The sequence below is a fragment of the Ptiloglossa arizonensis genome, chromosome 1, assembly GCF_051014685.1.
Source record: "Ptiloglossa arizonensis isolate GNS036 chromosome 1, iyPtiAriz1_principal, whole genome shotgun sequence".
Lineage (NCBI taxonomy): Eukaryota > Metazoa > Arthropoda > Insecta > Hymenoptera > Colletidae > Ptiloglossa > Ptiloglossa arizonensis.
Window position 1 is genome coordinate 27,819,180 of NC_135048.1, and position 14,944 is coordinate 27,834,123.

Sequence of the window (14,944 nt, forward strand, 5' to 3'; positions counted from 1 at the left end):
TGGGTATTGTTTCGGGTATTACGAACGGAGCTTCGAGATACAGAAGGGGATTTTTTTCTACAGTGAGTAAATTTGGTGGATACATGTTGACCGGTACTGGAGGAGTATGTTTTCGACAAATTGGTTGGTTTTTTTTTTAGAAGGTTATTGTAAAGAATAATTGTGAAACGTTAGGAGGGGAATTGTATGTGAATTTTTCTATCTTTGTTTTATCTATTGAGGTAGAATTGTTCTCCGATTGTTCGAGAGGTGCACACGAATGGTAATCAATGAGTAAAATACTAAAGGAGTGAATAATTTACCTGGTATTGTTTGTTTGTTTTTTTTTAATTGTACATTTAGAATAGTAATTGTAATAGTAGGGTGACTATTAGAACACTTGTGAAATTTAATAAATGTCGATTGAATGTCTGAGAGAGAAATTGAGATGGATCTTTATAATTTTCGTATGGTTTAAGTGAAGAGTTAAAAATCAGGTTAATCGGTTTGACGTTTTGAAAACAGCGCGAAATTCAAATCGACCGGTGGCGATTGGGACACCAGGTAGGAAGGAAAGACATAGTTGAGTGAAGAAGTATTGCAGAGAGTAGTGTCGTGGTCACGTTATTTACTCTTATCCAGCTATTGTCAAATTATTAATTATTTCTAACTTAATACTAAGTTGTTCAATAAATTTTGTCGTTTTCTTCATTGTAAAAAAATACTATGACACTTCAACTTCAAACAATTGCAAATATACGAACGAATCAACGGATCTACTCGAAACTTCACACATGTTCATCATACAGTAGTACCATCTTTAGAAAAATAATTTCTAATCGAAACTTATCGAGCAACCTATTATATACAGTCTTCACCTATTGGATTGCTTTGGTGTAGGTGAGAATGATAATTAGAAATATTCATCCAACAGTAGTACCATCTTGACACTTCATCAACTTTAGAAAACTACTTTTGTAGTTGGTACTTTAGTACCAACTTTAGAAAACTAAAGCATCTCCATTTATTATCGAACGACAAAACTTACCGAGCAACCTATTAAACCACCACCACACTGTTTCCTCTTTCCTCTCTGGATGTCAAAAGTACCCTCAATACTGTAGGAATTTATTTAGTGCTGGTGGTTATAAAATAATGGTGAATAAAGTTCTAGGATATACGTGTATCGAATGAGGGAGTAGTAGGAACAAAACGTTAACAAAACGCACAATAAATAACTACGCTTACTACGCTGACTACTCTGACTACTCTGATTACTCTGACTACTCTGACTACTTTGACTACTCTGACTACTCTGACTGCTCTGACTACGGTGACTACTCTAACTACTCTGACTACTCTGACTAGTTTGACTACTCTGACTACTCTGACTACTCTGACTACTCTGACTACTCTGACTACTCTAACTACTCTAACTAGTCTGACTACTCTGATTACTCTGACTACTCTGACTACTCTGACTACCCTATTCTTTCTTTACGCGACACGACACGCTTCGATAATTTTCCAACAATAATTACTACCCTAAACGTTTTTTACTATTACTATTCTACTATTACTTTTTAAGTAACATTACTAAATATTCTATTATTTACTATTACTATCACTATTATTAAATTACTACTCTCCTCTCTCACTTCATACCCTCAAACACATTCGCTCCCTTTCATTCTAATTCTAAATCCCTCTCTCACAGTCCACGCGTCTAGTCACGTACACCGAAAATTTCCCCATTACGGCGCTATCTCAATCGCTCCTCTTCCACGCTTCACTCGCTCGTCCGTTCCGAACACTTCGGATTCTCCCCGGACCACACGCAATCCCTTTCATTCTCACGCGTTGTCGCAATACGAACAAACAAAAATGCAAAAAAAATCACGGGATGCATCCAACGTGCAACACTCGTCGTAAAACGGGAAAAAAGAAGAGACGAAAACGAATCCTGCGCGAAACCGGCGACGCGCGTGCACACAGCAGCGCCACAATGTAACTTATCGATGCAAATGAGCCGTGGCCATTAACGCCTGTTACACCTCGCGGTAAACATTCCCGTTTTATCTTTAACGCGGCGTACAATCCGTCGTCTTAGAGCCAACAGGAGATACGGGCGTGTATTATCGCCGGAACACCTTGCGCCGCGTTTCAATGTGCGCGCGCGTTCGTTGCACGGTTGGCGCGCGAGCGTGTGCCACCTCTACGTTGGAAACGAGACCTAGACAGCCAGCAGCCGGTTTCCCGTGTCTCGGGATGATGCTCACCGGGAGACACGAGGCTGGAATCGGGACGACCGATCGATAATCGACGAGCCTCGGGTGTCATACGGAAGAATACGATACGACGTACAACGGCCGCGAATATAAAGTCGAATTTCTAACCCGTCGTATATCTTGGCCTATGTATATTTTTGCATCGAAATCAGCTTCTATGAAGATAACCGGAACGCTACGAGTAAGAGGAGTACACCTCTGTTTTTCCGCGACGGATCCGTTTACTTCTCCGGTGCTCGGTTCGGTGCATGCGTGGCTTCGATTACGTGGAATCGCGAAGAAAAGTGCATCGATGAATGCGTCGTAGCTTCGGCTCGAATTTCGAGAAAGAGTATATCCAATACAGATGGATCGTCTACCAGTGATACTTTTCAGTTGGGATTGTACTTGGACGAAAATATTGCAATTTTTTTTTTTGGGGGGCATCGAATATCTCTTGTTGAGGTTTCGTTTTGGTGTGGACGTTATGTGGGTTTTCGAATAATAGTAATTCTTAGTAGGGATTTTGCATTGGAAAGTTGCATATCTGGGTTTTCGAATAATAATATTTCTTAATAGGGATTTTACACTAGAAAATTGAATATCTAGGTTTTCGAACAATAATAATTCTCAATAGAGATTTTATACTAGAAAATTGAATATTTGGGTTTTTGAACAATAATATTTATTAATAGGAATTTTACACTAGAAAGTTGAATATTTGGGTTTTCGAACAATAATAATTCTTACTAGGGATTTCACACCAGTGAGATAAAAGAAATTGAAATTTCTGGAGTATTAATAGATTGTTAATAAGTTTTGTCGTTCGATAGGAAATGGAGTTATCAGGTTCGTCGTTTTGTTTTTCTAAAGATGGTACTACTATTTCACAAACATGTATGAAGTTTCATGTAGATCTGTCGACTCCTTCGTATATTTACAGTTGTTCAAAGTTGAAGTGTCATAGTATTTTTTTTTACAATGAAAAAAACAATAAAACTTATTGAACAACCTACTATTTCTTGTTAGACAAACTGGAAGTAATTGTATTACATATATAGATACATATATAGATCTTCAAGTATCAATATTTTTCAATAAAGATGTTACCGTAATTGAATAAAAGAAATCAGAATTTTTGGAGCACCGATGATTTAATAATTGCGTTTCATTTTGGAGGGGAAGTCGCATAAATGGATTTTCGAGTAACGATCCACGACACCGAAATATTTGGGGGACCAAATTGGCCTGGTTGGTCACCCAAGCATCAGAGGAAGTCACCAAAGCGGGGTCACTCGGGAGATCTATACGCGAACCTCAAATCACAGAGCATTCGTCGAAAAATTAATTTCCTTTCTCGTTACTTCGTACCGAGATACATAAATAAAAGAAGAAAAAAATCCATTTCGCGCTTCTTCCCCTTTTAAAACACTTTCTCTTCCGTCTTCCGCCGACTGAACGAGCTTCTAAGAACTTCGCGAGGCTTTCTCGCGTGAAACTTCACAATGCACGGTCATCCCTAATTAGCATCTTTTCCCTCGGTATTTTTTTCGCCTCGTTCAATATCCGCTTTCTCGATAAACAAACCAACGGTTCACGATCTCCTACGGTACATCAGTCGTCAACCTTTCGAGAAAAAAATCCACGAAAAGTAGTACCAGACGAATCGGTGAAACGCCTTGTTTAAAGATAACTCGCCTCGCTTAAAGATAATTCGCCTCGCTTAAAGATAACTCGCCTCGTTTAAAGATAACTCGCCTCGCTTAAAGATAACTCGCCTCGCTTAAAGATAACTCGCCTCGCTTAAAGATCATTTGCCTCGCTTAAAGATAACTCGCCTCGCTTAAAGATACTCGCCTCGCTTAAAGATAAGTCGCCTCGCTTAAAGATAAGTCGCCTCGCTTAAAGATAACTCGCCTCGCTTAAAGATAATTCGTCTCGCTTAAAGATAACTTGCCTCGCTTAAAGATAACTCGCCTCGCTTAAAGATATTCGCCTCGCTTAAAGATAAGTCGCCTCGCTTAAAGATAACTCGCCTCGCTTAAAGATAATTCATCTCGCTTAAAGATAACTTGCCTCGCTTAAAGATAACTCGCCTCGCTTAAAGATAACTCGTCTCGCTTAAAGATACTCGGGAAGTTCGGCACCACTCGGTGATTCGCTTAGATCTTTACCGCGCGAGTGGTCAATGTTTTGAGTTACTCAGGGTGCTCTGTTTGTCCTCGTTGGATCGTGTTCGCGATCGTGAACATCGCGAATCCAGAACAGCGAAAAGCGTCACCGGAAGTTCACCGAATTCGATCCTTTATTTGCGGACACCGCTTGGGAGACGAGGGGGCTGGCGGAACACACTCGTCGCAGTTCGTTCGTGTACAAGTACACAGAAACTGGTTCGCGTTTGTGTGAGTAACGTGCTCCGGGGCCGGCGCCACGACGCCGGGCGTCTTGTCTGGCGAGAAAAGTTGCCGCGCGCCAATAAGCGACGCGTCTGAATAAATCGAGCTCGAACTGGACCACCCTCTGACTTTTCCGCGCTGCATAATACTGCACGAAGCGGGGCGAGGCTGACATCCGGTTGGTTCTATTCTCGTTATTTTTTTCTTTTTTTTTTGTTTTGTTTTCAAGTTTCGAGAATCCCACGCCGAGTATCCGTTTTTATTTTGTCAATATTCCTACCGAGTTTCGCGAAAAGATACTTTCTGAAAAGATTCGCCTCCCCTTTCGTCGATGCCAGAGAGGAATTGTATCGGTTTTTTTTTTGCAGTCTACAGAGTGGATTGTCGATGTGAGAGTATTTTAGTTTTTGTGATTAATTTTGTAGAGAATTGATAGATTTTATTGGTGAAATTGTAAGTTGTATTTGAAGTTATATTTGAAAATATTTATGGTTCTGGGGTGACACTTTTAATTACGGCTGCATTTTTTAATGAAAAGTAATTATCGATGGTGGGGCGAGGTTGACACTGGTTAGTTTTATTCTCGTTATTTTTTTTTTCAAGTTAATGTTATTGGTGAAATTGTAAATTGATCGAAAATTAAAATTAAAATTGTTTTTCATAATCGAATCGTTTTTCATATTATATACGAGTTAAGTATTTTTATTATTTATAGTTCTGTGGAGAAATTTTTAATTACGGCTGTTTTTTTGAATGAAAATTAACTCTCAACGAAGAAAATAATAGTGATATTTTTAAAAATTTTAATCTGTACTGTTTTCGATATCTTTGTGGAGTATTAACAAACGAGTCCAACCGACCTTGCAAACGATACTTTTTCGATCATTTTATCTCGAATTGTTTTTTATAAAAAAAATAACTTTCGATGAAAATGATATCGTTGATATTTCTTTAAATTGAACACTACATTTTTTTTTATATTCTTGTGGAGTATTAACAAACGAGTTCAACCGACTTTGCAAACGATACTTTTTCGATCATTTTATCTCGAGTTGTTTTTCACAAAAAAAAACTTTTACAAAAAAAAAATTTCTTTAAATTGAACACTACATTTTTGTCGATGTTCTTGTGTAATAACAAACAAGTCATACAACCTTCTAAACACTATTCTTTCGATCCATCTTGAAGATCCTTATATTAATAAATTAGCAATATTATTAACGTTATCGAACAGTTATTCCTCGATGTATTCGTACCGAAAAATTTATCTTCTGATTCTCGTCACTGAGAAAACTTTCATCGAAATTAGCGTTGCAAATGAATATGTTGTTTCTCCTTCGGTATTCGCTCATTAGTAGAAACTTAAGTGTCGTGAAAATGCGTTAACTGTGCAGGAGAAAATTGATACGACTTTCATTTAATGCTGGAAGCCAACAACGATCCAGAGAAGCTGTCTCCACAGTGATAGATTTCCATTTGGTATTTGCCCCTCGTTACCTGCATTTTCTGTCATAATGGAACGGTTTATGTAAATTGGTACTGTGGACGTTGGAAAAATGCAACAGACGAAGACCCGTAACGCACGAAGCGAATGCAGTTAATGTTTTAAGTGCAGCCTTACGATCCTCGTACAAGTTCGCGACAAATCGAGAGAGAGAAAGTGATATTGGTAAGACGAGTATTTCGTGAATTCTTCATCGAGAGAAATTCACTCAAATTGGTCGAATCATCAAAGATTTATAAAATTGGTTTGTTTTTAAGCTCGATAAGAATATCGAAAAAGTAGAGTGGCATTAAAAAAAGTATATAATAACGAGTATTTCGCGAATTCTTCATCGAGAGAAATTTACTCATAGTGGTTGAATCATCGAAGATTTATAAAATTGGTTTGTTTTTTTTTTAAGCTCGATAAGAATATCGAAAAAGTAGAGTGACATTTAAAAAAAATATAATAACAAGTATTTTGCGAATTCTTCATCGAGAGAAATTCATCCATACTGGTGGAATTATCGAAGATTTATAAAATTGGTTTTTTTTTTTTTTAAGCTCGATAAGAATATCGAAAAAGTAGAGTGGCATTAAACAAAATATGAATGGTTTTATATGGTAGAAAGTGATCTGAAAAAAAGAATAGCGTTGCCGTGTAACGGTGCAACTTTATCTCCGACAGAGTTTTTTCATTAAATCGTAAATAACTGGGATATGTAAATGAACCATTCCCTATAATAAAATTGATACAAATCAACGAATAACGATAAGTACACTTGTACAGTGAACCAGTAGCGTTTAAAAGTCACGAGAAGTATTATCGATTACCCCATGTTTAATACAATAGCATAAAAGCATTGTTATCCCGTGTCCTTAACCTCAAAATGTCTATATCTATACAGTGAGAAAAAAATCACTTTGGATAAAAATACACCGAATTTACGAAACCAATATTTTCAATACAACGGAAGCTCTAAAGAATCGGAGCGTTTGTTACAACAGCATTAATTATAGAGGAACAATAAACGAAAAAGTCTCGAGGAACGTGTCAGGGTCAAGTGTATACACCCATCGTTGTAGTTTCCAATATACAGGGTGTAAGAAAAGAAAAGAATAAAGAAAAAAAAAAAGAAATCAACAAAAATACACACACGATAATACAGACACCCACCATCGTGGCTAACATTCTGAGCGGAGAGCTTTCGCGAGAACGAAAGCTTTGTGGTTTCTAGTAAACACGAGTTAAGCGAAATTATGCAGGCGCGGTAGCGAGCTGGAACTTTCGCGAGTCGAAAAGAGTTACGAAATCGTGTTTTATGCCTCCCGGATCTCCTCTTTTTCGTAGCCGGTACCTTTTTATTAGAGTACACCTCGATCTTTGCGGGCTATTTTCCCAGGGGCTCGACGCTTACGATTATCGGTCGTTGAATACGAGAAGAAGCTCGACTACGTATCGAGTTCCACGACAGGAAATTTTTCCCGCACTTCGCGGAAAAAGCGTCGCGTCGCTTTTACCGCGTTGTCTGGGAATCGAAGTGTGGTTTGTTTAATAAATAATTTAGAAGAATCGAACGTATCTGAAATATTCACTCGTTCGTCGAACACGTGTCTCTTTGAATTTAATTTAACTTTGGCGAAGGCCGGGTCATTTTTGACCCACGCCGAAATCACGCACAAAATTTTTTCCTCGCATTTTACAAATAGATTTATCGTAGAAAAATGTATCCTCGAAGAATCGAACGTATTTAAAATATTCACTTGTTTATTGAACACGTGTCTCTTTGAATTTAATTTAACCTTCGCGAAGGCCGGGTCATTTTTGACCCACGCCGAAATCACGCACAACATTTTTTCCTCGCATTTTACAAATAGATTTATCGTAGAAAAATGTATCCTCGAAGAATCGAACGTATTTAAAATATTCACTTGTTTATTGAACACGTGTCTCTTTGAATTTAATTTAACCTTCGCGAAGGCCGGGTCATTTTTGACCCACGCCGAAATCACGCACAACATTTTTTTCTTGCACTTTACAAATAGATTTATCGTAGAAAAATGTATCCCCGAAGAATCGAACGTATTTAAAATATTCACTTGTTTATTGAACACGTGTCTCTTTGAATTTAATTTAACCTTCGCGAAGGCCGGGTCATTTTTTACCCACGCCAAAAACACGCACATTTTTTTCTTGCACTTTACAAATAGATTTATCGTAGAAAAATGTATCCCCGAAGAATCGAACGTATTTAAAATATTCACTTGTTTATTGAACACGTGTCTCTTTGAATTTAACTTAACCTTCGCGAAGGCCGAGTCTTTTGAATTTAATTTATGTTTAATTTAATTTATTTTTTATTTAATTTATTAAATAACCTTCGGGTCATTTTTTAACCGCGACGAAATCACGCATAAAACAGATTCCAAAGGGTAATTTGTTCCTTGAATTTTATAAATACGTTTATTATAATTTATAATAAAGTTTCTCCACAGAACCATAAAAATTTAATTATGCATTAATCCTATATGTATAATTAATTATTGGAAGGATTTTGAATTTTGTAGACTTTGAATAATAAATTCAATTATTTTCATTTCTGTTGGCGCGCGATATTATCTTCCACGAGTGAAACTGTATTTCGTGGAGCAGAGATTCGTGCATGCTTTAAAGCTCATCTCGTCACGTTGCAACATTCAGAAGTTCAGGTCTGGGAAACACGTGGCGAATATTTTTCACAGTGTTTCGGAGCTTCCTGGTGTGACCGAACAAAACATTGTGGGAGTTAAAGAATAGGCTGATTGGCTACCCGTGTTGTCGAGGATTCTTTCTCTTCTGTGTCTGGTAACCGTAACGACTGCTGCTTAGAACCTTTTTGCTTGTTAAAGTGTATTCTTGGTTATCCAGGCATTCATTTCGGCGTACATTTCGTTTTAACGAATTTTCTTAGATACTCGAGTTGCTGGGAATTTTTGTTTATTATTTTGAAAAGATTCACGAGTTTGGAGTCGGAAATATTTTTAGGGAAGAATTTTTCTGTTGCTGAAAATATATCGATCGATGTATCGCAGAGAGTGAAGCGATGGAAAAATTAATTTATATCGATTAATATCGGGGCTCGATAGAATTTTTTTCGTTCAATTTAATTTTAGAAAAAAAAAATGCTTATGTATACGGGTGATTTTTTTGGTAATTGTTTAGTATTAAAAAATCGAGGATTAAATTGTTCTACATTTTACTCAAGTATTAAACAGATGATTAAGAACGACTGAAATATATGAGAATGTTGCTAATGAATATTGCTAAGCCTTATCGTCTTCCACGGAAATGTCGTAAATTTTATCCTACAATTATCAAAAATGTTATGCATTATATTATATTCAAAACCCTGTTCCGTCACTCAAGATGTGGCGTGTAGATTGTTACAATCCACGCGACGAAGGACATCGGGTAAAGCTTATTTTCGCATTATCACGTAATGTTAAAAAATTAAGATAGCCAATTGCTAAAATGCAAAGTAACTGTAGAAAATTAACACCTTTACTAAAATCATCAGGTATATAAAGTCTTTTAATGAATTTTCTACATTGTCTGTATTTTGCAACTCTGAGATTAGTACAATTGTACTTTACACTGTTGCTACCATTATTTATTTAATCCTATTTAATACTTAGGTGTTCTTCTATTTTCACACTTTTATTCCTCGACTTAGTGTACACATTTGTTTCCCTTTGAGTCACCTCTCGTGTTTCGACACCTCACTTTGCTTGCCTTGTACATACACACACACACACACATCTTCACTCGACGCCTCGGGCGGCACATTCAACAGGATATTAAAATTTCTTCCCCGTAATATACTCACCATACACAATATGCAAAAATCAGTACAATTATCAATATACGAAGCACGTGTCGAGAATTTTTTTCATCGAACTCCTAAACGAGCCTTTCTGAAAGGACAACGAACACTTTTATTATCACAAATATTATCTGTTCGTTGAACATTCGAGTCGAAGAAACAAAAAATAAGAATTGGAAACAATGTCTGATCACGAATCCGAGCAACGAATGTTATCAATACTCGGGACACTACCCTATTCTCCTTCATCTCTTTGTAATTACCTGTATAAGCCTTTAAATCAAACTTCAAACTCCTCGAATCGAAGAAACACAAAAGAGAAATTATCATTGGAGAAGATGCCTGATCATGAATCCGAGCAACGAATATTATCGATTCTCGAGGCACTACTCTATCCTCCTCAATCTTTTCGTAACTACTTGTACAAGCCTTTAAATCAAACTTCAAAGTCCTCGAATAGAAGAAACACAAAAGAGGAATTATAATTGTAGAAGATGCCTGATCATGAATCCGAGCAACGAATGTTATCAATACTCGAGACACTACCCCATTCTCCTTAATCTTTTTTTGTAATTACCTGCACAAGTCTTAAAATCAAACTTCAAGCTCCTCAAATCGAAGAAACATAAAAGAGGAATTATCATTGGAGAAGATGCCTGATCATGAATCCGAGCAACGAATATTATCAATAATCGAGACACTACTCCATCCTTTTCAATCATTTCGTAACTACCTGTACAAGCCTTTAAATCAAACTTCAAGCTCCTCGAATCGAAGAAATATAAAAGAGAAATTGTAGAAGATGTCTGATCATGAATCCGAGCAACGAATATTATCAATAATCGAGACACTATTCCATCCTTTTCAATCTTTTCGTAACTACCTGTACAAGCCTTTAAATCAAACTTCAAACTCCTCGAATCGAAGAAACACAAAAGAGGAATTATAATTGTAGAAGATGCCTGATCATGAATCCGAGCAACGAATATTATCAATACTCGAGACACTGCTCTATCCTTTTCAATCTTTTCGCAACCGTCCATACAATTCTTGAAATCAAACTTCAAGCTCCTTGAGGTTCCCACTTGGCGACCCGTTTTCACATTGAAGAAAGAGTATGAGGGGGGGGGGGGCGACAAGGAATCAGCGGGATTCGAGTCAGGACGTCCGATTAAGTATCCATGAACCGCTGACCGTGTACCAATACGTCACAGGGGCCTGCAGATACGAGCCACTTCATTTCACACGTACGGGTCCACCCTTGCTCGTGATAAAATCCTATCGACGAGCCTGTCCGCGATACCCTTTAACCGGCCCCTCCCCTCTCTACTCCCGCCCACACCAACCCCCCGTAGCCCCTCCCCCAAGCTCCGCAGCCGGAGGAGCGTCGAGAGAACCGTCTTTTCCAACAGACGGCGGCGAGTTCCAGCCGCCTGCAAGCTGGAGGGTGAAATTGGAAAGCTCGTGGCTTTCCGGAATGAGATTCGTCCTCTCGCGGTGGTGGTACGCCCCACGATATTCCTTTGTGACTAATTTCCTGACCGTTTGTCCCCCGATCGTCGTCCCTCGGCTCGCTCCGATTCGGATGGACCATTCGAACAAGGAATCCACGACCATCCGTGTGCCTGCTCTCGATTATGTTTTAATAATTGCCGCTAATTTAACGATCCTCGCTGGTAACGAAGTCGGTGCTTCGTGCGGCGAGGTTCGAACGATTCGAGATTATTCGTCGGACTCGACGTGCAGCCTGCGCCATATTAATCGAGCAGTCTTATTAGGGGAATTATCGGTTTCAAAGGGGTGGTGGAGGGGGAGAAGGAGGAGGAGTCGAGTGCTTTTAGTTTTGTAATAAAGAGCGGAGATCCAAGGAACGTTAAGAACGCGTTTGGTGGGGGTATCGACGAGGATTATTTTGTTCGAAATAATTGTAATTCATTGGGGGATTTTTTTATTTAATGGGGAATGTATATAGGGATGCGTAACGAAGTATCTCAGGAACGTATGGTGTGCATGTTTTGTTAACTCGGAGAATTGGATGTATGTTTTCGGTACGAGGTGTATTTCTTAAATTTTATTTTATTCAACGTCTTTATCGCACGTATGCATACGTAATGGGATACGTATAAGGTAAGGTGAAATATGCTGACAATGGTGCGAAAGAAGCCGGGTTGAAGTGCTGTTTCCAACCTAACCTCAATTACCGCTCGTACGGAGCCAATATTCATTTACCTTCTTAGGCAGGAAATATTATCACGCGCCCTCGTAGCGATGCAGAGGTATCACAATTGTTAATGATCTGTAGGGAAAATTAGGCACGCATGGTGGACGTAACAAATAAAATTTCTACTATTTATTTGAGACCAACCACGCTCTATATTTTCCAGTAATCTTAGATTCACTTGTGGATTAAATATAAAATACTAAAACTTGGCAAGAATATTCTTACAAAAAGATTTGACAACGAATTTATTCGGAAAGTCATTTTGTTTTCCTTTGGTGAAAATAAAACACGATTTTTTGAAAGTATGTAAACATTTTATTAAATTCTATATTCTCCATTTTGGAAAACGAAACGACTATCCGAACAATCCGATACAATTATAAATAGCGTATAGAAAGAATAAGACACAACGAGTATAATAAATAAAATTTCTCACGCGACGAGAAACAATGAGTAAAGTTTGTCGCGCGGTAAAGCGAGAAATAAATAAAATTTCCGAAGATTTACGAGACTCAACGTGCCCGGTTCCGTTCCGGCGGCCTTAGGTGTTCACCTGTGTTCGTAGATCGAGCGTAAGATACCGAATACTGGCAAGGACATTGCAACGAGGAAATGCCACAAGTCCGAAATGGGGTGGAGTTCGAGGTAAGCACGAAACAACAGGGCGGGGATGACTCGAGCGAGTGAAATCACGCGTACGTGACAGCGGCCGTGGCGGTATTAACGATTCGGTAGTGGGTCCTCCCTGTCGTCTCTTCGCCGATCGAGATTCCATATGTTGCTGAAAACCCACCCCCTTGAACGCCGACAGTCTCGACGAGAATTGATTAAGCCCGGTTTAACCCTTCGTTGTAACCCTCCGGTGCCTCGTAATCGTAAATTGGGGTGGCTCCGGTCCCCTATGGGCGGGCTGCGTTCCACCAACCGAGAAGTGTCAGTCCCCTTCACCCTCTCCTCTTCACACGGTGCGTTCTCCTTTAATTCGAACTCTGGCGCGCACCTGTACAGCTCTTGGGACACTGTTTTCGTGTAGGAAGACGACGAGAGGGGCGGTGGTGGTGGTGGTGGTGGTGATCCCGCTGCAATCCGAGATATCCCCCTCCCGTGCACAGGAGGGCGATTCCTCGAACGGCCGAGGCAAAAAAAAATTTACAACGCGATTCCTTCTCGCGTGACCGCGTAACGTTCTCCACTCTTTTATCGAATGATTTATTCCGTCCGCGATCCCTCTACGCCCACCGCGCGCGTTTGTTTCTTCTCTATTTATTCCTACAGCGTAATCGATATTCGCCCGCAGTGCAGTACACGGCGGGCCCCCCACGGCGACCTTACGGAATACCATCCCCGCGGACCGTGCGGCAATTTTTTTGCGGTTTTCGAGGAGTCGTATTTTCGCACGCGTAACTCTTGCGGGAGGTAAAAACGACCGGTGGGTCTACCGTGAGAGTAATGGAAGTTTTGGCTTATTGTGTAATAGCTACTGGGTCCGTGTGTAGAGAAGAATCGTGGGTGTAAAGGGAGTCTATGTAAGAGATCTACTTAGAAGGGGTTCGTAGAAGGGGCCTTACGCGAGAGTGGGAATCCATTTAGAAGGGGTTTACGTGTGGAAGAGATGTGCACGTAGAAGGGAGGCCATGTAAGAGTTCTATTTATGAGGGATTCTTAGGTAGAAGGGGCCTTACGTAAGATTGGGCCCCGTTTAGAAGAAGTCTACATATAGAAGGAATCCTCATGTAGAAGGAAGTCTATGTAAGAGTATTGTTTAGAAGAAATTCTTTGGTAGAAGGGGCCTTACGTAAGATTGGGCCCCATTTAGAAGAAGTTTACACATAGGATCCTCATGTAGTAGGAAGTCTACGTAAGAGTTCTATTTAGAAGGGATTCTTAGGTAGAAGGGGCCTTACGTAAGATTGGACCCCGTTTAGAAGAAGTCCACATATAGAAGAGATCCTCATGTAGAAGGAAGTCTATGTAAGAGTACTGTTTAGAAGGGATTCTTAGGTAGAAGGGGCCTTACGTAAGATTGGGCTCCGTTTAGAAGAAGTCCACACATAGAAGGATTCCACACATAGAAGGGATTCACACGTAGAAGGAAGTCTACGTGAGAGTTCTATTTAGAAGAGATTTTTAGGGCCTTACGTAAGATTGGACCCCATTTAGAAGGAGTCCACATATAGAAGGGTTCCACACATAGAAGGGATCCACACGTAGAAGGAAGTATACGTGAGAGTTCTATTTAGAAGAGATTCTTAGGTAGAAGGGGCCTTACGTAAGATTGGGCTCCATTTAGAAGAGGTCCACACGTATAAGGGATTCACACGTAGAAAGAAGTCTGCGTAAGAGTTCTATTTAGAAGGAGTTTACAGGTACAAGGAATCTTACGTGAGAGTGGGCCCCACTGAGAAGGGGTCCACACGTAGAAAGTACTCTACGTATGAATGGACCCCATTTAGAAAGGGTCCACACGTAGAAAGTACTCTATGTAAGAACAAGCCCCATTTAAAAGAGGTCTACACGTAGAAGGGATTTTGTGTAATAGTGGGCCCTACATAGAGTGGGTCCATAAATACAAGTGGTCCTCGAGAAGTTCTCATTTGTTAATTTTTGAATTTAGCTACTATTCAGAAGCGTGGAAGGAAAGTATTTGTTCAAAAAAATCTTTATTCGTTGATTTTTAATTCAACTACTATTAAAATGGGCGAAGAGAACATATTTTTTTATTCTTAGAAACTTTAT

The 14,944-nt window shown here is 39.3% G+C and overlaps 1 protein-coding gene across 10 annotated transcripts in view; it reads left to right on the forward strand.

Annotated features, from left to right (window-relative positions):
* Positions 1-14,944, forward strand: part of LOC143154463 (uncharacterized protein CG43867) — a 277,793-nt gene that overhangs the window by 54,123 nt on the left and 208,726 nt on the right. The window lies entirely within an intron of this gene.